This window comes from Heterocephalus glaber, unplaced genomic scaffold (assembly GCF_053883595.1).
Source record: "Heterocephalus glaber isolate CG9 unplaced genomic scaffold, H.glaber_assembly_v1.0 deba00001428, whole genome shotgun sequence".
NCBI lineage: Eukaryota > Metazoa > Chordata > Mammalia > Rodentia > Bathyergidae > Heterocephalus > Heterocephalus glaber.
Window position 1 is genome coordinate 28,207,026 of NW_028258293.1, and position 25,259 is coordinate 28,232,284.

The following is a 25,259-nucleotide window of genomic DNA, read 5'->3' on the forward strand; positions in this document are numbered from 1 at the left end:
TAGGAAACAAATGTTGAAGGCAGGCGATGAACAGCTGGCTTGATGACAACTGCTCTGCAATTAGTCTGTTCAGGGTGGTTCTGGAATGAGATGGAAAAAGAATTGGTTCCTAAAGAGAGGAGGCTAGGGTCATTAGACAGGCAAAAGGGAAAATACTACTGGTCAATTTTTGAGGCCAACTTCCTGAAATTTACTCAATGTGCAGCCCTGGCAAACCACCCCCAGGGTAAGAGGCTACACGAAAGTATCACCAATCTACAAACTGTAACTATAACTTTAGGATGAAAGTTAAAGAAAGCATATGTATTTCTGTTCAATTTGGGAAAAACACTCCACAACCAGAGTTGAGAATTGAGATCAGAGATGTTAAAATAAGTGCCAAAGGGGCTGGGGATTTAGCTCAGTGGTTTCACCCCCTGCTGTGCAAACACAAGGACCCAAGTTCGATCCCCAGTACCAAACAAAAAAAATAGGTGGCAAAACTGTAAAGTGATGTACAGATATAAGCAATGATGCTATGACAGTGGTGCTGATATGAGGATGACAACACATTATTTATGTACTTTACCCACTTTGGATAGTCTCTTCTATTCAACTTGTCCTCCGCCTAATACACCAGTGTGAGCAAGACTGTTAAAGCAATGCTATGGTTTGGATACATCCACCAAAAAGCATAGTTAAAAACTTAATGGCCATTGTAACAGAATTAAGAGATGGGACCTTTAAGAGATGATTAGGCTGTGAAGGACCTGCTCTCATGAATGGATTAATGCAGTTCTCTGCCACAAGTTTGGCTCCCTCCTGCTCTCTCTTACCCTCTTTTTGCCCTTCAGCTCTTCCACCACTGGATGATGCAACAAGAAGGCCTTTGCCAGTTGCTGGCACACTGATAATGAACTTCCCAGCCTCTAAAACTATGCACCAGTACATTTTTCTTCATTGTAAATTACAGATTCCATGGTGTTCTGTTACAGTAGCACAAAAGAGACTAAGACAGGTGACATATATATATATATAATTTCAGCTCAGATTAATATGAATTGTTGAGAAAAAGTATAATAATTATAAAAATCTATCAAGCTGCACATTTCCTGCATCTTCATCTTTTTCTAGATGGAGTTTCTAGAGCATCCCTGTCCACCAGAACTTTCTATAATGATAGAAATATTTTATATTAGCTGGGATACAGTTCAGTGGTAGAGTAGAAGGACCTAGGTTTGATCCCCAGCAGTGTCAAAAAAGGGGGGAGGAGTTAAATCTGTGTTAGTGCAACTAAGTGTTTCATTTTCATTTAATTTTAATTAATTTAAATAGCTACATGCTACCATTCTTTCAGAATATTCAGAAAAAGTATTTCAATATTATTTGTATGTTTATAGATATAACAAAAATAATGTTAAATAACACTTGGAAAGTCCTTTATATTTCTCAAAGTTCTTCACATTTATTTTATAATCTGATCAAATACAAGGTAAGAGAATTTTTGTTTTGTTTTGTTTTGTTTTTGGTACCAGGGATCAAACTTGGTACTTTGCGCTTGCACGGCAGGCACCAGAACCACTGAGCTAAATCCCCGGCCCGGTAAGAGAATTTTAGAACTGGAAGTACAAATTTAGCTAAAGTGACTAATTTTACAAATTAAAAAATGAAGTTGAACAAAGGCAAATGAACAGTCCAAGGTCATAAAGCAAGCAAGGAGCACAGTTAAGAGTAGCATAGGGGCTGGGATGTAGCTCAATAGCACTGTGCCTGCCTGACAAGCGCAAGGTCCTGAGTTTGACAACCCCTGCAAAAGAGTAGCACCCAAAAAGGGTCAAAGACCTAAATGTAAGAACTAAAACTCTTTAAAGAATGAGGGGGAAATAGAAATAAGGTTTCATAACCTTAGATTTGGCAATGATTTCTTAGATATAATACCAATAGTACAAATGACCAAAGGAAAGAAAAATAGATAAATTGTATTTATCTAAACAAAAACCTTTTCTGTTTTAAAAGGTACCATCAAGAAAGTGAAAAGAGAACCCACAGAATGAGAGAAAATATTTTCAAATCACACATTTGATAGGGGATTTGTATTTAAAACATGTAAAGAACCTTTATAGCTCAATAATATAAAGACAATCCAATTTAAAAAAAAGAGTAATGGGGCTGGGGATGGAGCTCAGTGGCACAGTGCCTGCCTGGCAAGCGCAAAGTCTTCAGTTTGATCCCTGGCACCAGAAAATAAATAAATAAATAAAAAATAAAAACGAGTAAAGTATTTGAGTAGACAGTTCTAAGAACATATACAAATGGCAAATAAGCACGTGAAAAAAATGTAAATCAAAACTACAAGATACTACTTAACATCTATTAGATGGCTATAATTTTTTTTTTTTTTTTGGTACCGGGGATCGAACTCGAGTCCTTGCGCTCGCGCAGCAGGCGGCGAAACCACTGAGCTAAATCCCCAGCCCTAGAAGGCTATAATTTTTTTAAAAGACAGGTAAATAACAAGTCTAATTCATCCTTGATATTTTTTGTTTGTTTTATTAGTACATGTTTGTGATACTTGATATTCTTTCTTAGACACAGGTTGGATAAAGGCATTACTCTCTGCAAAAGCCTTGGGAATAAAATGCAATCTCCTTTATATGGCAATACAAGATCCTTTTTGCTCCATCTGGGATGAGACTTGGGAATCTAAGAATGTAAGTTCACAAGGAGAATTTGATATTCAAATGATTCAAGGACCACTGCCTTAAACTTTCCTACCCAGATATAATTTCTCTCATATAAGTTTGATAGAGGAGCTGAAAAAGAACAACAAAAAAATCCTGCTTACATTTTAGCCTGGAAGGGGGAAGTAAAAAGAATGTTTTAAAATGAAATGTACTCTATATCAGAAGGCAATACATGCAATAAAGAGATCAAATGAGGGTGAGTGGACAGTGCTAAGGATAGGGGTTTCAATTTTATTTTTTTATTTTGATTGATTGATTGATTGATTGAGACAATGTCTTGCTTTGTATTCCAGTCTGGCCTTGAACTCAATATGTAGCCCAGGCTGGCCTCAGACTTACTACAATCCTCCTGTCTTAGCCTCCTGAGTGCAGGGGTTACAGGCACACATCTGCACTCCAGCGTAAGGGTTGCAATTTTAAATACAATGGTTAGAGAAAGTGTCACTGACTGACATCTGAGCAGAGACTTGAATAAATTGAAGGAGCAAGCCGCCTAGGACTCTGACAAACTGTCCAAGTAGAGAAAACATCAAATAAAATTGCCCGGAATGGCATTTTTCTAAATTTGAGAAGCCAAGCTGTTTTGTGAAGTAAGTGAAAAGGAAAAGTAAGAAGTTAAAATCAGACAAGTAGTGAAGGCAAAATCATGCAGGGCTTTGAAGGCCAATATAGGGACTTTGTTTTTATTCTAATAATTTGGTGTAATGGTTCATTTTAGATGTCAACTTGACCAGATTAAAGAAAGCTAGGAATCTGATAAGGCATTATTTTGAGTGTATATGTAAAGGTAGTTTGCAGAAAAAATCAGTGTTTGCATTTGAGTGGACTAGGTGGAGAATATCCACCCTCAGTGTAGGGAGGTATCATTCAACTGGCCTACCAGGAAAAAGCGAATACAGAAGGTAAACAAGTCTCTGCACTAAGAGTTGGGACAGACATTCTTCTGCTGTCTTCAACATGAGAACTCTAGGCTCACAAGCCTTTGGAGTACAGGATTAAACACTTTCAGCTTCCCAGGATCTAAGGCTTTTGGCCTTGGACTGAGCTACTGTACCTATATCCCAGGATCTCAGCTTGCACAATGCCTGTTGTGTACTCCTTAGCTATCATAATTATGTGAACCAATTCCCCTAATAAATTCCTTCTCATGTATATACTGGTTCAGTCTCACTGGAGAGCTCTTACTACTACAGATAGGAAGCTAGGAGAGTGTTCTGAGAAAAAAATGTCATAATTTGACTTCACTTTAAGATTACTGACTACTGATTAGATGGCAGGAAGGTAAGAGGAGAAGTAGGGCAGTTAGGATGCTAATGAAATAGTCTAGATAAAGGTGAATGAGGGTGGCGGTAGTGCTTATAGTGGTGAGAAGTAGTCCTGTCTGATATATTTTTATGATCAAGCTGACAGGAATTGCTAATGAACTGAATATGGGGTTTGAGAGGAAGAAAGATGACAAAGATGACTCCAAGGCTGATTTGAGAAACTGGAACAATAAAAATGTCTTTACTGGGATGAGAACTGCGTGAGGAGCAGGTCTGGAGTGAAGAATAGAACTTTCATTTGGACTTAACTGGAGATGCTCAAGAGTTCTGCTTAGGATAATGCTTGACACATAACAAATACAGTGTAAAGATTAACTATTAATACCAGTATAAATATTATTTCTACCACCAGCAGCTACCACTTACTGAATACCTACTGTTATGGTTTAAATCTAAAATGTCCCCCAAAATATCATATATTCAGAGGTGGAGCTTTTGGAAGGTGATTAGATCATGGGAGTGCAATATTCATCAGTTAATCCACTGAATGTAGAGCTGAATCTGCTGTTAAGGTGGTGGTGGGCCCTGGTCAGAAGAGATGGGTCACTGAAGGTGTGACCTGGAAGAGTTTATTCTTGTCCCAGGATCTTCCTTTCAAACTCTGCTTCCTGGCTGCCATGAGGTTAGGAGTTTTCCTCCAATAGGCCCTTCCACCATGCCAGCCACCTATGGACTGAACCTACTGGAAACTGAACCAAATAAACCTTTCCTCCTCTAAATTGTGGGCATCAGGTAACTTGTCCCAGTGATGAGAAAGTGACTAATATATCTACCACATTACAGGTACAGGGCTAGGAACTTATTAAGTCCCTATATGTCTTACAAGGTCACAATGACCTTGTACAATAGGTATTATTTTTACTATATTACAAATAAGTAAATTTAAACCCACAGAAACTAAGTGACTTGTCCAAGTTCTCATAAGAAGTGAGGAAAGGTAAAGTTTCAAACCTAGGTCTCTCTGATTGCAACATCCAAGCTACTTCAACTATGCTAGAATGATTCTTCCAGTCTCCCTTGTCTCCCTCTGCAACAGCATGCCTTCAACCCTCCTTCAACTCAGGGGCCCTTGTGCTCTGCTTGGACACTGATAAATCTCACCATGGAGGCAGTTCATATCTTCCACAATACCTAGCACCTGCTGGGTTCCTGCTGAGCATACATGGGCAGTTACAAGAGAATAAAAGCACTGCCTGCCTGATTTCTATTCCTGTCATCTGTCTAGAATCTTAGCTGCCATACGGCACCATCTGAGCTGATTTCAGTTTGAAAGTAAGACAGACTTAGGGGTAGCTACTGTGCAAGTCTTGCCCTCCTATCTCTCCAGAGTCAAATATGGAGTTGCTTCTACTCCTTGGGATTGAACTACAGAAAGTCTACTTTACTTTTGCCAGTTTCTCATCGTATTGAGAATAAAATCTAAGGTTTTTATTAAAGCCTGTAAGAACTTATATGATTTGGCCTTGCATGTCTACCTCTCCTACTACTATCCCTTTGTTTCCTCTATTCTGACCACAATGATCTTGCCATTTCCTGAACACATAATACATGTTTCTGCTTCAGTCTTTCTGTTTATTCTTTCTCACACTTAAATATCCTTTTCTTTGGATATGCAAAGAGCATGCTCCCTCATTTCATTCAGGTCTCTGGTCAAATGTCACCTTATTAGCAATGTCTTCTTTAACCAACTTATATAAAATAGTTCCTTCACCCAGTGTTACTGTGTCCTCTCACCTTGCTTTACTTTCCTAATTGATATTTATCTTACTCTGTTTTGTGCTATTATAACAGAATATAAGAATATGAGACTGGGTAATTGAGAACAGAACTTTCTTTCTCACAATTATAGAGGCTGGGAAGTCTAAGATAGAGGGTCCAGCATCTGGCAAGAGCCTTCTTGCTGCCTCACTGCATGACAGAAAGGCAAGAGAGAGAACCCACTCCTGAAAGCCCCTTCTTAAAGGTATTAAACTCACTTCTTAAAAACTCACTTGTTAAAAATCACTTTCTTAAAAGTCTCACATCCCAATACTACATTGGCAATTAAATCTCAACGTGAGTTTTGGAAGGGACATTTATACCACAGCAACACCTATCACCTACATTTTCTTGCTTATTCTTTCCCTCATTAGAGTAAATTGTATAATAAGGATTGTTTATTTTGTCATATCCTCAGTACACAGTACTCAGTCTTATATGCTCAGTTACCTCAGTTATAGTAGCTGAATAAATAATGAATAATCCTTTGTGCTTCACCAAAGACAACTCTGATAAAAGCCTTAAGTGCTTGCCACTTCTTGGCATACCCCAGTCAACTAATTGGTTCCACATCCTCCAGTATCTACTTTTCAGAGAAGTCTCTACTGGAAGCTCATCTTGGGCTGAAAAGTAGTAACAAAGAGCCCAGCAGTAGCATGGCGGATGAGACAGAAAACAGAGATGCTAAAGACTTCCCTCTTGATAAAGCTGGCTTTTACTCCCAGACTTCTGCCCACTATTCTGCAAGTAGCTTGCTGCTACCCTCAAAATACCTAGACTATTTCTCTCAAAACAGCAGTGAAATCTATAATTATAAAATATTAAGAAGGAAAGCCCATAGATTAAGGATGAATACTTGGAAATACCATTTACATAGTAGGTGCTTAAAATTAGTGTTTTAGTTTATAAAATACTTTGGAATTTTCAAAGACTTTTATTATTTAAAAGTACTTTCTTATTTAAAATGAGATCTTAACTGATATCTCACTTGATCCTTTGAAGTAAGCAATGCAAAGATTATCAATTTCATTTGACAGATAAAGAATCAAAAGGCTTAAAGCTTAATGCCTTTTAGGATGAATACTGCAGGGTAAGGAGAAAGACAGTGTCTGCCCAAAGGAGGTTATAGTCTAGCTGGAAAAGCTTCAAAGTTAAATAGAAATAAAGATGCCAAAATAATACAAGGGGGTGAAACTTCTGGAACAGCCACAGTGCTCATCAAACTCTCTCTCCAAAAAGAAAAATTAAAACTAGACAAAATGATCAAAAATAACTATTTCAGGCCTCTGATCTTTTTTTAATTGTGTTGGGGATCAAACTTAGGGTCTAGCCCATATTAGGCAAGTATTCTATCACTAAGCTAGCCCCAACTCCTATAACAATGTTATCTGGTGGTCTTAACCCACCCCTCCTCCCACACACACTCTGGGGATCAAACACAGGGACTCTAGTATCCTAGGCAAGAATCTTATCGCTGAGATACACCTGCTACCTTAACTTTTTTCTTTTCTCCTGAAATGGGGTCTTGTTATGTTACCCATGCTGGTCTAAAACTCCTAGGCTCAACTGATCTCCCTATCTTAGCCTCCCAAGTAGCTGGAACTACAAGTATTCACCTTTTTAAAAAAAAAAAAAATACAGGGTTTCACCTATGTTGCCCAGGCTGACTAAACCCCTTGACTCAAAGGATCTTCCTGCCTCAGCCTAGTAATTGCTGGGACTATGAGTGTCCGCTACCAGACAGGCCTCTCAAAATTAACCAAAGGTATACATCAAAAATGTTTATTCAAGAAAAACTACTAAACCACATTAAGAATGGTGAAAGTTGGGGCTAGGGATTTGGCTCAGTGGCGCCGTGTGCCTGCCCTGAAAGTACAAGGTCCTGAGTTCAGTTCTTGGGGGTCGGGTGGGGTGGGGTGGGGGTGGTAGAGTCTGTGGAATGTTAGCCTGGGGCTACCCTTGTTCCCCAGCCGTTGCCCCCTGCCCTCCCCCAGCTCTCTGGGATTAATTCTGCCAGGGCAGGCCAGACCAGGCCAAGAGGATCACTGCTACCAGAGTGGGCTGATTTAATTTGAAGCTGAGCATAGAGAATCTCATGCCCAGAGTCGGTCAAAATCAATAGTGAGACAATCTGAGGGACAATAGCAAATAATCCACAAAGGCCACTGCTGCAGTTACTCTGAGGCTATAATGGTAGTTGGGGGTTGCCAACAGACCAGAGATTTAAAATGGAGTTCTGGGGGGCACAGTGGGTCTTAGTAAGCTTTCATTGGATTCTCAGATTCTGTAAGCTTCATATTTCCTAAGGAGACACTAGAGATAGAGAGAGTCCTCACTATCTATTGACCTTGAATGAATTAACAATACACTGCCTAAACTTAAATGTACTCTCCAAACCACAGATCTATCAGTAAAGGGTGGAGGCCTCCCTACCTGAGGATTTAAGGACACCCCTGACCAACCACTGGCTGGTCATTAATCTATGCCAACCCAAGCCACATCTGAAAATTAAAACAAGAATTTTAAGAATATGACCAGAGTCACACAATCCAAAGGTAATACTCTATAATAAAGTATCTAAATAAGTCACTGAACAACAACAAAAACCAGTAACAACACCCTCCTTGCACACATACATGTGTATGCATGTGAGTGTGTGTGGGGTATCTGACTCAAAAGCTGCTACAATATATTATTTATTTTATTATTTTTTATTTTTTGGTACTGGGGATCAAACTCGGGTCCTTGTGCTTGCGCAGCAGGCGGTGAACCCACTGAGCTAAATCCCCAGCCCAACAATATATTATTTAAAATATATACTCTTTAAGCTAGGTGTGTTGGCGCAGGCCTATAAGCCCAGCATTTGAGAGGCTGAGGCAGGAGGACTGCCACAAGTTCAAGGCAGCCTGGGCTACATAGTGAGTTCAAGACCACTGTGGAACTATACAGTGAGACCTTGTCTCAAAAACTAAAACGATTAAATTAAATTAAACCAAATACACATATTCTGCAACAAAAAACCATGAAATATGCAAAGAATACAATATGGCCCATTTATGGGAAATAAAAACAGGAAACAACAGATTTTTGTCTCTTAGGAGATCCAAATATTGACATCATCGGATGAAGACTTTCAAGGCAGCTACTACAAATCTAAAAAGAACTAAAGAAAATCATATTTAAAGGATTTAAGCAACATATGATGATTCATCAAATATAAAATACCGATAAACAGAAATTATAAAAAGTAAAAAAGATCAAATTGAAATTGTACTCTAAAATGAAACATTCTAGAAAGGCTCAACAGCTATGCTGAGCCGGCAGAAGAATCACTGAAGACAGATCAATATATATTATGCAATCTTAAAATGAAAAAAAGTTTCAGAGACCTACAGGATATCCAACATACCAATGTGTAAGTAATGAGACTGCTAAAAAAGAAGTAGAAAGAAAAAAAGCACGAAGCTATAAGGGTCCTAAATCTTCCAAACCTACATTAAAAACAACAGATTAAACAACTGCTATAGTTTGGATATGATTTGAGTGTGTCTCTCTCTTATGGTTGAGATCCAGAATTAGCCCCCAAATTCTCATCCACTCAGAGGCAGGGCTTTTGGAGGGTAGTTGGATCATGAGGGTGCTGTACTCATGGTCAGATTCACCCACAGATGAGTTCAGTGCCTGTGTGTGCTGTTGGGATGCTGGGATGCAGGGCCTGGTGGGAAGAGGTAGTTCACTTGGGCATGACCTGGAAGGATGTATCTCCCCCTAATCCTCTCTTTGTTCTCTGCTTCCCGATTGCTATATGTGAGTAGCTTTCCTCTGCCCAGGCCCTTCTACCAGGCCATTTTTGCTGGGAGCCAGCAAACCATGAAAGGATTGAGACTCCTGAAACCAAGAGTCAAAATAAACCTCTCGTCCTCTAAGTTGTGGTTGTCAGGTATTGTGTCTATATGAGGAGAAAAGTGACCAAGACACCCCCAAAGGTTCACGTGTTAGAAGCTTGGTCCTTAGGGTGGCAGCATTGGGAGGTGCTATGGAAAGTTTAAGAGGTGGGTCCTTCTGGGAAGTCCTTAGGTCATTGTGGGCATGACCTTGGAAGGGATTGTGAGATTCCAGCATTTTGGGGCTTCCTGTTTGGCAATGTGATCTCCTGCTCTCACAAATGCTACTCCATTGCCATTTCCATTCCCATACTCCTTTACTTTGGACTCTTGTTTTTAAGAATTACATGTATGAAGAGATGCAGCTGGGGAAAATGAGGAACTTGCAAGAATCATGCTGTTTGGACTATCAGCTTATAAAACTGTGAGTTAAGTAAGACTCTTCAGTTATAACTAGAGTGCCTCAGATATTCTGCTATGATAAAAAAAACTAATACAACTATACATCCAAGAAACACAGTGAACCCCAAGCTGTATAAAACAAAAAGATTCACACCTATACACATTATAGTAAAACTACTGAAAGTCAAACAGAACATTCAAAAATGGCAAGAGAAAACAACTTATCAGACAAAAGAAAACACTAATAAGATTAACACTTGACTTCTTATCAGAAACAATGGAGGCCAAAATATGCTGAAAGAAATAGCTTGGTGGTGGTGGTGGGGGTGACCCTGTCAAGCAAGAATTCTAACCCAGCAAACCTAGCCTTTGAAACAAAATAAACACATTTTCAGGTAAGGAGAGCAACTAAGAGAATTCATTGCTAGCAACCTGCCTTTCAAAAACTACTAAAAAAAAAATACTAAGGCTGAAAGGAAGGGATACTAGACAATAATTCAAATCTACATGAAAAAGAGCACCAGTAAAGATGATGGCATAAGTATTTTTCTCTTACCTGATTTAAAATATAACTGTATTGTTTGTTTGTTTGTTTGTTTGTTTACAGGGGATGAACTCAGGACCTTGCTTGTGCTTTTGAGGCAGGCAGGGTGTCACTGAGCTAAATCCCCAGCCTGTTTTGGTGACCTTATATATCAAGATGTAACATAAAGATGTAATTCTTTAAAACAAGAGTTCAAAAGACCACATATTATATGATTCCACTCATATGAAATGTTTAGAAAAGGCACATAGGCAGAGACAGACTAGATTTTTGGTTGTCTGGGAATTAGAGTAGGAATGGAGATTGCAGACAGGAGCAAAAGATTTCCTTTGGCCAATAAAAATGGTCTAAAACTTGGGCCAGGGATTTGGCTCATTGGTTCCTCCACCTGCCTCAAAAGTGCAAGGTCCTGAGTTCGATTCCCAGTACCAAAAAAAAAAGGTATAAAACTAGATTTTGGTGACAATTCTGACCTGAGGGTGTCTATATGAGAGAGGCAGCCATTCATGGCTATCTGCTACTATTATTAAACTGAGTGCTAGAATTTAAAGAAGCTACAGGGAAGAGGGCAGCAAAATGTGACTGTCACTAAGCGGCAATTTGCTCAGTTAAAAATTTTATTTCCCCATCTCTTCAGCAGTTAGGTGTTATTATCTGACTAGTTCTGCTCAATGAGATATAACTGAAATACTGCAAAGCAAAGAACTTCTGGAAAGGCTGCATAAAAGGAATAGTGTTATCATGGGAAATGTCCTTCCTTTCTGTCTTCCTTTCTCCTCTTTTCTCTGCCATCTAGAATTAGGACAAAATGACTAGAGTGCAGCAGCCATCTTTTCCATGAAATGACCTTGACAATGGAAGCTTTAAATCGGGAATAACAGAAGCAGCTTTGATGATTTCATGGAACATCTATTTCAGCTCTGGACTACATGCCTCTGTACTTTTTCTTGCATGAGAAAATACTTTTAAACCATTATTATTTTAGATTTCTGCTATATGTAGCTGAACTTAATCCTATTCAGTTGGGGGGAGAGATACAAAAAGTTTCAAAAGAATGTGTCATTTGATCTATGTTTTGAAGGATGACAGGAATTCTATAGAGAGAGTAAGAGAATGAAGGGCCACTTGTGAAATTATACCAGGAGAAAAGTGAGACATTCAGAGAATACTGAGTAGTTATAGAAGGCTAAAGCATAGAATCTGAGGGAAAACATGGCAAAGATATTATCATTCCGGTCTCCATTTCTCATTTGTGTCCACTCAGCTCTTACAAAGGATCTCAAAAAGCCAGATTTGGCATGGCAACAGGTCATTCTATGATCTCATAGCTCTCTGAACTTTTCTGTTATGTTCACTGCAGTTGTAATTTGTTTGCCTGATTCTTTTCTTCCTGCTGCATATTAAACACAAAGAGGTCAAGGGACTACATTGTTTATTTATTTATTTATTTTGGTACCAGGGATCGAACTCAGGTCCTTGCGCTTGCGCAGCAAGCGGTGAAACCACTGAGCTAAATCCCCGACCCTATATGGTTTATTTACTACTAAATTCCTAGAAAAAGACTTCATATAAAAGCAGAGTGCTCAACAAACATTTGTTGAATGAATGAATGAGTGAATATGTGAAATCATTTTTTTTCAGTACTAGGGATTGAACCCAGGGCTTTGCACATACTATGCAAGTGCTCTACCACTGAACTATATCTCCAGCCTTAAAAGAAACACTTCATCGGAATCCAACAGCTTAACTTCACTTTAGAAATTAACTTTTTCTTACCAAATTTAAGAAAACTCAGTTACAGTAGATTTTTCCATAATTCCATCAGTATGATACACAAAGAAGGCCGGTTTTTAAAGTAGCTGTTTCTTTACATTATCTGCCAAATGTAAATTACATGTAAATGTATATTAGATGTCTTCATTTTATAATTCTGTATATAACATTTCATTTCAGGAAGTATTTCAATTTAAAGATGAAATGGGAAAGAACTCTGACTTCTAGGAATCTGCCAAAGAGAATCTCAATTATCTGAAAGACTTCCACAGTTAACAGAAAGATCTTTTCATGCAAAAGCTCAACAACCAGTTTTTGTACCTGCCTGTAAATGAAATACACATCTATGTATAAAATGTCACATTTCAACCACTAGAGCATTTACTCCATTAAAATAGCTTTTTAAAAAAATGGCTTTTTAGCTAATCAAAAGACAACAAAATAGTCTTTCAGGTATATGTTTGCAAATAATACAAAATTTCTTCTCAAGGTTTCTAGTTTTAAAATTTTTTTTTCAGAGGGAACTTCCCTGAATATAGACTCCAATTACTATGTGCCAATTTCCTGCCCTTAAGAGAGCTCATCTTTTAGTGGGGAAACAGTTGTAAGACTGACTATAATGCAGGTGCTCTATTAGAACACCATACTTGAAACTGAAAGAGGATGTCAGCTTTCTGGCAGAAGGGACAAGGAAAAGTATATAGTACTTTTAGGTTATAAGGAGGATGCAAGAGTTAACAATTACCATTTTGCAAATCAGAAAACGAGTCAAATGATTTGTTCAAGGTTCCACAGACAGTTATTGGAAAGCTAGGTATTCAAATCTAAGTCTAGATCCCAAGTCTAATGTCCATTTCATAACATCATGCTATAGGAATAAACTATCAGCTGAATGAATATATGAATGAATGAGGAACGTGCTACACCTTGAACCAGGCCTTGCTCTCTCTGCTCAAAGGAAAGCTCAGAGATGAATTTGCTACCAATCCTTCCTTAGTAACGAACAAGAACTTCTGGTACTAAATTTACCCTGGCTTCATTTACTATGTTAAACTGTTTCCCTCTTAACAGCTTATCTATTTATTTCACATCCTACTACATTCTTCTTTTCTTTTTTGAGATGAGGCCTCACTATGTTGCCCAAGCTGGCCCTGAACTCCCAATTCTCCTGCCTCATCCTCGCAAGTAGCTAGGATTATAGTTGTGCCACCACACCCAGTTTATTACACATATTTTAAAAATAAACTCCCTTTAGGAAAAAATGTTAAGTATATAGTATATATCAATCAAACTGAAGACGGTATAAAGATCAGTCTCCTTACTTTGTCCAAATGCCTTTCTGAAGGATTGAAGTCAAACCAGGCCAAATGTGTAAGTCAGCCATTAGGACCTCAATCCTCTGGGCTGGGGATTTAGCTTAGTGGTTCCACCGCCTGCCTCACATCACAAGCGGAAGGACCCGAGTTCAATCCCCAGTACCAAAAAAACCCCTCAATTGTCCTGTCTCTCCTAAAGAGGGTCTTTGCTGGAGGAAGTATATTGCTTCAAAGGAGCCAGAGGCTCTATTATGGTGTTAAGATTTTTTAATTTTATTTTTTTGTACCAGGGATCGAATTCAGGACCTTGCACTTGAGAGTCAGGTGGCAGCACCACTGAGCTAAATCCCAGAGGCTCTATTATTCAAAGCCCACCCCTTCAAGTTTTCAGCCCCTGCATTTATGACCAGGGGGGTTCTGGATGTACGGTACATTGGGTTATACATGTATCCCTGCTCCCTCACCTACCAGTAATAAATATATAAATACAATGATACGAATGATCTTACTACCATCAGAAAAGACCTCCTTCTCAACTAGGGGTATCATCTGTTCTTTTTCCATCCTATCTGCCCCTAATCCTCATCTCTCAGACTTTAATACTATATAGTGCCACACACTGCATGTTCTGCCCCTCATCTTTCTTTCATCTCCTGGCCTTTTTCTACTGTATTCTCTGGAACTCAAGGTTAGCAAAATCCTATGTAACTTCAACCTGGTCTTTGAATGTTCCCCTCACTTTCTTGTCGTAAGTGAAATGCAGCCTGTCTTGTCATAGTTTTCCTTGGCAGCCCTTTCAAATGAAAGCTGGTTTTCTCTCACCACCTACCAATGGGCTTTCAAACTTAGCATTGCTTTGAGATCCTCCTCTGTACAAACATTCAGCTTTGAATATAAAATCCACAAATTCAACCTCATTCCTTGTAGTCATTTATTTACTACTCTTAAGTTACTCTCTTTTAATGCCTTAAAGATTGTAGCTCCTAGCTCAGTCATCCCCTCTAATACCATTCTTATCATAATTCTTAATAATTTCAAAAACAGCATAAGTAACAGCTATAACACATTGCTTTCTGAGTTACTTGGCCTCCTCTTCTCTACTGATCTTGACTTTCATCCTACCTCAGCCTCTTGTTTCCATGGTTATATCCTTGGCCTTGCCATTACTAATAACTACAACCTTTTATAATTTTTTTTAATTTTATTTTTCACAGTGCTGGGTATCAAACCTAGGGCCTCACACACACTAGACAAACATTCTACTACTCTAATATACCTAGTCCCCTTCTATAATCTTAATTCCAACTATTTCATTCTGTGATCATCTCCTATCTTTCTAGTTTGCTCATTATGGTTCCCAAACCCCAACAAACCTTCAACCTATGAGGACATTCAACCTACTTACTCTACCTACATTTCATTGTCTACCACTCTTCTCATCCCCTCACATTCTAATTGTGGGTATCTTAAATTCCTGGGAGAGGAGGGTGGTGGTGGTGGTGGTATTGGGGATTGAACCAAGGGCCTTTGCACTGAGCTACATGCCCAGTCCCTCCCTGCTTTTTTGAGATAGGATTTCATTATGTCACTAAATTGCCCTGGCTCAAATGTGTAATCCTGTCTCAGCCTCCCAGAATGTTGGTATTATAGGTGTGCGCCACCACACCTAGCACTTGTATAATCACTCCCTTGTCCTTCTGTCACTTATGTTAATACAAATTTGATTAAACCACAATCCTGCCTAAATCCAATTCACCATTACTCACTGCCTACATTGGAGGAGGAAAACATACAACTATGCTTACTAAAGTTAAACTTTAAACTCTTGATCACTGTTTCCCTGTGAGCTCTTAATGCTACCTAACAATCATTCTATACTTGCCCAGTCCACTCTATTTCCTAGACTACTTTCACATGTTCTCTGTTCATAATCTCACTCTCAACCAATGCTTTTGATTTTTATGAGAACTTTCACAAGTTCCCACATTTACTTACCAAACTACATCTGTGTCTAAAAGCTCTTAACTTTTCTTGTATTACCACAGATAAACAGCCATGTCCAAGTCGCCAGTGATACACAAGATTCCATCCTTTTACCAAATAATATTTCTCAAGCATTAAACAGAACTTCTCTTCTCTGCAGAATTATTCATATTACTATGTTACTTGTTTCATCTAAAAATACCTAAAATGAATTTTTAAAACCCTTTCTTTATTCCATCCAACATGCCAACTATCATTTTGTTTCTCTTTCCCTTCAGAGCAAAGCTCCCAAAGCTATTTTATATTTGTTTTCTCTTATCTTTCTAGGTAAATGTTCTACCACTCAGCTGTATATCCTCAGCCCATTCTTTCTTCTTTAAACAATTTTTTTTGTCCCCTCTTTTAACTACTTTTTAAACTTGGCTTCCAGACACTATACTCACCCGGAGTTTGGTGTGTTTGTTTTGTTTTTCTCCCTTTCACTCTGGCAGCTCCTTCTCAATTTCTAAATTTTGCAATGACCTAAGTTCATGTCCTGGGTCTCTTATCTACTGCCACATATTCTCAAGGTCACTTCACCTCATCTCATGAAAAATACTTTCTATATTTTTATATTTACTATCTGACCATTATATGTAATAGATCTACAAACATTTCCTATTCCAAAGTAATATATTCTTAATATTTGCTAACAATTTATACACACTGATGAGCCATGGGTTATATTTTAACTAGAAAAACCAAAGTAAAATCTGAAATCTATTTCTCCAGTTCAATAAATTGTAACTTCATGCTTTCATTTACATAGGCCAAAATTCTGGTGTTATTCTTCTTCTCTTTCCTCATTCCTCACAACCAGTTCATTCACCATTTTTCTGTTCTACTTCTACCTCTAAAATATATCCAGGATATAATAAACTCTCACTACCCCCACTTCCACCCTCTTAATCTAAGCCACCATCATCTCTTACAAGAAATAACAATGTGGTCTCCTAACTGGACTCCCTGGTTTCTGCTTTTACCATTTCTTCTGTCTATTCTCAATACAGTAATCTATGAAAACATTAAGTCAGATCAAGTCACTCCTCTGATCAAAATCTTCAATGACTTCCCATTTTCCTAAATGAAAAGGCCAAGTCTTGACTAGGACCTAGAAAAACCAACAAAATCTGCTCTCATGTCAACCTTCTGACTTCTATTATTCTCCTCCTCCTCAATCATTTCACTTTAGCCATCCTGCCCTCCTGCTGGCTCCTTGAACCATACCAGGTCTGGCCTCGGGATTCCAGTACCTGTTCCCTCTGCCTCAAATGTTCTTCTTCCATTCACTCTCTTGCTTATTTCAGTTCTTAATTACAAGTCACTTTCTTTAGTAAGGCTTCCCTTGGCTCCCTATCTAGAATTTTTTTTTTTTTTGGTACTGGGGATTGAACTCGGGTCCTTGCGCTTGCGAGGCAGGTGGCAGAACCACTGAGCTAAATCCCCAGCCCCCATGGCTCCCTATCTAAAAGTTCAAACCTTCACCTCCAAACTTATAATTCTTTCTTCTTTATTTTTCTTCTTCCCCACTTAATGACCATACTTAATTTTTAAAAATTTTATCTTGTTAATTGTGTGTCTACCAAAGAAATGTAAGCTCCACAGTAATAGGAATTTCTCCAGGTGCGGTGGTATTCATCTGTTAGCCCAGCATTCTGGAAGGCTATGGCAGGAGATTCTAAATTTGAGCCCACCCTGAGGAATTTAGCGAGACCTCATTTCAAAATAAAAAGGGCTAGAGACAGAGCTCAGTGAGAAGGCCCTGGCTTCAATATTCAACAAGCCCCCCCCCCCGCAACAAACACACATGTATTTTTATCTGTTTTGTTCACTGTTTACTCTCAGTAATAGAACAGTGCCAGAACATAGCAGATAATTTGAAAATGTCTTCTGTCTATGACTCAGATGACATACAGATCATGGATAATGAAAGTTCCAATGCATACTATATATTAGGTATTAATTCTACCTGGTCTCATTGATACTATTATATTTACTCCTCATAATAATCCTGAGCCTTCAGGGACAAGCTGTGGACAAAGAAAACACACACACACACACCCTGGACAGAAAAGATCACAAACAGAAAGAAGATATGATGGGAAGTTATCAATCCAATGAAAAGCAGATTTAATGTTGGTCAAACATGGTATAGTAAAAGGTCACATATTTATACAGTACTCATAATCAAAATGTCCTCTTGTGGGTTCTATTTCATTCCTGTACAACACAATTCTTCCCACTGGACTCAGAGTTCCTGGGAGACTATCCTTTCACTTCTGCAACCTCAAAATCCAGTTAGCATAGAGAAGAATGCCATAAATGCTTGTTAAGTTAAACTGAATTAAATAATTGAGGTATTATTTTTCTGTTTTTACTCATGAAGAAAACTGACCAACATTATGTAACATGTTTGAGGATGCATACCCTGTAAGTGACAGACCAGAATTTGAACTCAAGTTTCCTGTTCTTTTTAGCCTGCACCACACTGTTGTTGTTATACAAAATATTATATATGATAATTCCCACTTGAACACTACCCTTTATCCATCTCATAAGCAGAGCACAGATCTTTTAACCATCTATTTTCTCAGGAAAGACGTCATAGAAGATCTTCACAAAGCAAGCCAGATCGCCAAACTGAATGCCATAAGTTAGCAAATCCATCACTCACATATTCACCAATTCTTTCTAACTCACTCCCTTCTTCTTTTGTGTTCATACCTGCCCAACCAATTAGTATATAAAGTCTTTGGAGGGTAAAGGCCATGTCTGATTTTTCTTTCTATTCCTCCAGCAAATCATATAGGTACTTTGTGATTCTCTGTTAAATTTAAAATGCTAAAAGTCAATTAAACAAAAAGAGAACCTTCTGACTTTCCAAAGCATTTCCAGTCTTTAAAAAAAAACAAAGCAAAACCAAAAAAAAAACAATTAGAGAATCAGGATTGGAAATAGCCTCTACTTTACAAGTGAGAAAAGCCTATAAGAAAACAATTTGCCAAGACTTTACCCCAACTCCTCACAGTGCAAGCCCAGGGTTATTTCCATCATTTCATAATGTTCACTATAATTCTTAGAGTCAAGAGGATGACTGAGAAAAGAAAAAAATGACCAAGATTGAGAAAAAATACTGTCACACATTATAAAATAATCAATAGCATAAACAGTACATCATGAAAAAAATAAGCAAATATGACATTCATATCAGAGCCATATACATGGTTAAGCTCACTTTTTTTTGGTACCGGGGATTGAACTCGGGACCTTCTGCTTGTGAGGCAGGTGGCAGGCAGTAGCACCACTGAGCTAAATCTCGGCCCAAGTTCACATTTAATGACACTCTACTCTGTGAATTCCTTATATAAATCACTTGTAGGAGCCATAGATGATGAGACAGTAAGATACATGATTTGGCCTTATAGAGCTGATAGTCTAGTAACAGAAATGAAACCCAACACTCAGAGCTTAAAATTCAGGCAGCAGACACAACGAGAGAAATAGATTATATGTCTATCAACAGATGAATGAAGAAAATGTAGTATACACACACAATGGAGTACTACTCTGCCATAAAGAAAGATAAACTTGAGTCACCAGTAGGAAAACAGATGTACCGAGACCATAATGCTAAGTGAAATAAATCACACAGCTTAAATATTGCATGGTTTCTCTTATCTGAGAAATCAAAAATATAAATAAAGAGCAAAATCAATAATAGGACATAAGGAGATAGACCATTCTGAAATGGGAAGAGGATCAAGGGATGGAGGAAATGGGAAGGGAGGGAAGGAAAGGGAATGATAAAAGGAATTATGATGCATTATGTACATGTACCAACTCCACATAAGGAATGTAAACATTATGTATTGCAAATATGTACTAATAAAAAAACTTACAGTTTAAAATAATGTACAAAAGGCAAAACAATAAGAGCTAAATAAATTTTACAGATAATTTGTGTAACTACCTGCATAAGTATCACAGGGGTTCAGAGACAGGAGAAAAGGATCACTATGGCTGTGTATATGTTTAATTTTTAGGGATTTGTAAAAGTGTTTTTGTTTTGCTTTTTTTTTTTTAAGGATGATCATGATTTATCTGAAAACTGTGGCAGAATTTAAAAAGAAAATAGGGGCCAGGTGTGGTGGCACATGGGCTGAGGCAGAAGGATGGCCATGAGTTTGAGGCCAACCTGGGCTCCATAATGTGTTCAAGGCCAACCTACACTACATGTGTGTGCATGTCGGGGGGGAGATAGAGGGAAAAACAACAGAATTAAAGACAGGACCAAAGGCTGTCAAAGGCTGACCAAACACCACCTCTTACATGATGCTCTCTGCAGATCCTTCCAGCTAGAACTAATCACTATCCTCTGTTCCTATCACATACCGTAATAGTTCCACTCTAAACCCACTTCAAATTAGAAGACCTAGTTTTTTATGTCACTGCTTCCCTCCTACCTCTGAAATCACAGGCTATCTTGTTAATCTATCAGCTCCCCATTGGTTAAATTAGTCAACCATACCATGAGTACACCATTTGATTAACTTAAAAAGAATATCAGAGTTCAGCAGGATCTCAAAGATCATTTAACTCAAACTCTTCACTTTGCAACTAAGAAAAGAGAGACCAAATGACTCACTCAAAGTCACAGAGCAAATCAATGACAGATCCAGAAGTGGGCCTCAGGCCTACAGATTCTTAGCCAGAAAAGTGAAAAGTGGCAGTGCCAGCCCTTTTCCACCCAAAGCACAAGAGATGGCCACTGCTTACTATTGAGTTCAAATACTACTGGCCCCTTGCAGTGGGAGGTCTAAGGCTCTGAATCAGAGCTCCTGCATTCCAAACAGTTGACACTCCGAATATCAGCCAAGTGCTTTGTCTCAGGACAGAAGAGCTGAGAAAAACCTGGCATCTTTATTTGATACACAGGCCTTAGAACACTGTGGCTGCAGGCCTGAGCACTGGATCTGGAACAATTTTATTGTGATGAAGCTGAAGAAAAATTGGGGATAAAATAGAGTTTGAGAACAATGGAGACGTACATTCCTGTCAAGCAATACCAACACTATGAAAGTACTCTGGGTGAAAAGGAAAAAATTCTATCAGAAGAAACTAAAGGCTCAAGAAATGGAAGAGAGGATACTTTCAGGGCTCAGTGAATACTCTCCAGTGATATACCTATCTAATTTTAAGCTTAATGCTTTAGATACAACAAAAAATAAAATAAAATTGGAGGGCCAGGGATGTAGCTCAGTGGCACAGCACCTGCTTGGCAAAAGTAAGGCCCTGAGTTCGATTCCCAGTACCGAAAAAAAAAAAAATCAAACTGAAGAGTATGTGATACCAAGAAGAGCCCAGTAGAGAATAATGCTTAATCTCATATGTCTCAATAAATTTAATATTAAAATATTTATACAAGTTTTTATTTTCCTGATGTATATATTTTTAGGGGGCAGACTCTGTATAATTATTATAAAATCCAGCAATTCCAATCTGGGGTATATTTCCAGAAGAACTGAAAATAGAATCTCAGGGCCGGGCATTTAGCTCAATGGGATTTAGCTCAGTGGTTCTGGTGCCTGCCTTGCAACAGCAAGGACCCAAGTTCGATCCCCGGTACCAAAAAAAAAAAAGAAGAAGAAAATCCTGCATGCCTGAAACTCAGTTACTAGGGAAGCTGAGGTAGGAGGATGGCAGCTTTAAGGCCAGTGTGGGCAATTTAGCAAGATCTTGTTTCAGTAATAACAATAATAACAACAACACAATAATAATAGAGCTGGGGATGTACCTCAGTGGTAGAGTTTTCCCGTTGATGTCTATTCCTTTCTGCAATGAAACAAAACCAACAGCCCCTTTTCACATAAGCCTCTCTTTCTGACACTGAGGTTTAGAGGACCAATGTGACTATACAGTCTGTCTGGATTAATGGGTTAATTGAAGGACTTAAAGACACTTGCTCACTTGCCCACTTTCATACACATTGTCACCCTCTACTTGATAAGCAGCTCTACTCCAAGCCCTCTGCATTAACTACAGGCTGTGCATAGAAAACAGGCACTGACCAAGGCCAACAAGTCTCAAACAGACAGGAAAGAGGGGTAAATTATATATCAGAATTGCAGGCTATTCCTTCCAACCAAGTGCTTGAGGGCACATGCACTATGGGGACACTATGATGAAAAAGCTAAGTTTTATTTACTGACCCTATTTTAATCTAACCTGTGTACCCAAGACCTATAGAAATAAGAAGAAAAAAACCCAAAAAGTCTATATCCTCATTTTACTTTTAAGTCCCTGATTATTTTTTTTCTTTTTTCTTTTGGTACCAGGGATCGCACTCAGGACCTTGCATTTTTGAGGCAGGTGGTGGCACCACTGAGCTGAATCCCCGGCCCTCATTTTACTTTTAAAGAAGTCAGTGATTTTAAATACTTTCAAATTATTTTCTGTATGTTTTACCTATGTTCATGAAATCTCTGTGAAAATACTAGCAGTCTACTCCAGAAAATCATCAGTGCTGCCTAGAGCAGTAAATTCTAGTCCTCCTATACAATTTACTATTAGAAAAGTCACTTCATTTTTCTGGACCCTAGTTTCCCTAACAGCAGAGGCAAGACTTTCGAAGTTCTCCATCCTTAGCATACTATAATGAAATACTACTTTACACCTTCCAACTCACACCTCAAATTCATTTGTTCAATAGACATTTACTGAGTACTAACAGCAAGCTAGACACTGAAAACACAAATATACTAAATGACATTCATAAGAAGTTTTACTGCTCTTCTTATCACATATATAAGCACTTCATAGCTGTGTTCCTACTAAAAGTAAAACTTGGCTCCAAGATTTGTAGGATTTTTAAAAATCACACTTAGGAATGGTGTGCCTCTTTTATACACTATATTTAACAAAACAAATAAACATGCACACACAAGAATGCTCCTTAGTCAAACATAAGTCACACTAATAATTCCCATCTTTATATCAATCACACCCTGAACTACTTATTTAGCACCCCCTCGTTTATATAGTAAGAGTAATTTTAGTTATGTACATGTCTTTTTTTTAATAATCATTAGTTCCTTGAAAACACACCCAACCTTTTCTGTGGCTTTCATAATTAGAATCTTTTACAATCTATTATAATCCACACAAAAATGAATCCAAAAGAATATGAAGTGGTTCATCTTATTAAAATATGAAAATAAGACAGTTAAAGGTAAAAATGAATAAAAACAGCCAGGTAAGGAGGTACACCCTTGTAATCCAAGCACTCTGGGAGGCAGAGGCAGGAGGATCACAAGTCCTAGCCCAACCTGGGCAACCTGGCAACTTAGCGAGACCCTGTCTCAAAATAATGAGCTGGGGATGTAATTTAAGGCCCTGGATTCAATTTCCAGTACTGGTGGGGAGGAAGAGATACTCTGTAATTTACACTGCTATGAAAGGTTTGAAATGCTTACTACCATTACACTTGCAACTGACAGGAAAGGTGAGGCTTTGGATTTTTCCATGAAATTGGAATAACATTGCCCTGTTGTCTTCTAGCTCTATCAGCTGCCTGTGTAAGAACTGATCATCTAGAGCTATCAGGAAGGCCAGTATAAAATGAAACTGCTGGTTGTGTTTTAGTTTTCTTTCTTCTAATACTAGCAGAACACAGCAGTGTCTCTGGATCTGCAGCCTGCTTATTCGGATAACAGGAGGTGCAGCCAGAATACGAAAGCTGCAGAGAACATTAAAAAGGATAAAACAGAAGAAAGATAACTCCAAAAAAAGTATTGTATGATCATAAATACAAACAATTTCATGTGTGTATGTTGAATAAACCAATATATTTGCAATCTATATTCTAATTCTGAATAAGCCAATATATTTACAATCACTGATATAATCATGTCTTATTGCATTATCTATATACATGAAGACTGTCAAAGAAAAGGCTGATATATGCCCCATACAGAGAATCCTAAAATATTGTGGGACCAAAATGACTCCATCTTGGAGCCGTCTCCTTTGTTCTCTCAAATTTGTGCTTAAACTAGGAATTCACCACTTGAAATTCCTGAGTTTATTACCCAACCACCTGTGTGCCCGGGGAAAGAGCATTCCGGGCACACTATCTGTAGGATAAGCAGTTAATGAGCTGACTGTCCACACAAGATAGATGCGGCCATTAGTTAGTGGGTCTGCTAACGATCAGTATGTAACAACCGGCCGTTAATCCTTGCCCCTTTCTCCCTCACAAAAACCAATACGTAATCCCCTTCGACCCCCAAAGCCTAGCCAACCAAAACCCTACACTTCATATGTATTAAGTATTAACCAATCACCTGGCTACTAATAACCAAAGCTTGTTGTATTCTCAATAAAAACCCTGCTAGTTTGGGACTCAGGGCTCTCAATCTCGATCCGCTGTGTTGGTGACAATTGAGAGTCCCTGCTTAAGCTTGAATAAACGACCCTTGTGTGCTTACATCGGAAACGGCCTCCTGGTGGTCTTTGGGACCTCACAATCTGGGCACAACAATATCTGAATCAAAATAGCCTTTAGAGATTATACAGTCCAGCAAGATTTTTTTTTTTTGGTATCAGAGATCGAACTCAGGACCTTTCGCTTGCGAGGCAGGCGGCGGAACCATGGAGCTAAATCCCCGGCCCCCCAGCAATATTGTTTTTAATGGAGACAGGAACTAAGGACCAGAGAGGAAAAGATCCTTATCTATCACCATGATGACAAACCAAAAAGCAGAAGTAAGGTCAGAACTCAGGACTCGGCTGATTATAGATTTAAGTATAAAGTGTATAGGAAAGAAATCTGAAAAACTTTATCATTTGTGAACAATTCTCCAGAGACAGCAAATCCCCACATTTACAAATGCCACTGACTACATATGGGTTTTAGAGCTTTCAATGATACAAACAGCCTGCTGTGGCACACTGGCTGTAGGTTTTTCACTACTGTCTTAGTTATACACTGCACTTGTAAATCACTGCCACTTCAAATGTTTTTCAAATGCTCACCTCAAGAAAATGGATCACTTCTTGGCCTAAGATCAAGTGAAGAAAATGGGAAATTATGGAAGGTCATGGACCTCTAAAGCTCTTCAAGAATATCCAAAGCTGCACATATTAAGTTCATCAAACTGAAATATCTAAAGCAAAGCTCTAATTTGTAAAGGGTAAAAATGTGGAGAGTTCATTATGCAGCAGCTGTCTAAGGTTCCCATAACTCACCTTTACAGAGGAAGTATATCTGCAGTAGTATTAATGAAAATAAAAATGAAACTCCCAAATGTAGAATTCTAGACTTTTAAAAATCTAGCCAACCTCCACTCTCCAACACTCCCTACTACTTGGCAGTGCTCTAAGCAAACTGAACTTGTGCTTGGTCTTCTAACTTTAAGGAGGAAGAGAAGTACAGTGGACCCTTGACTTATGAACTTGATCTGTCCCAAGCGCTGGTTGTAATCCAAGTTGGTTTTAAGTTGATACAGCTGAAA

At 38.4% G+C, this 25,259-nt stretch overlaps 1 protein-coding gene across 3 annotated transcripts in view; it reads right to left on the reverse strand.

Moving 5' to 3' along the window:
- Positions 1-25,259, reverse strand: part of Fam168a (family with sequence similarity 168 member A) — a 178,566-nt gene that overhangs the window by 76,325 nt on the left and 76,982 nt on the right. The window contains exon 1 of one of the 3 annotated variants that reach the window (XM_087211928.1): positions 16,152-16,222. The exons of the other annotated variants lie outside the window; for them this stretch is intronic. The gene's annotated coding sequence lies outside the window, so the exon portion shown is untranslated. Of the gene's footprint in view, positions 1-16,151; positions 16,223-25,259 lie in introns of those variants that run through there. 3 annotated transcript variants of the gene reach the window in all.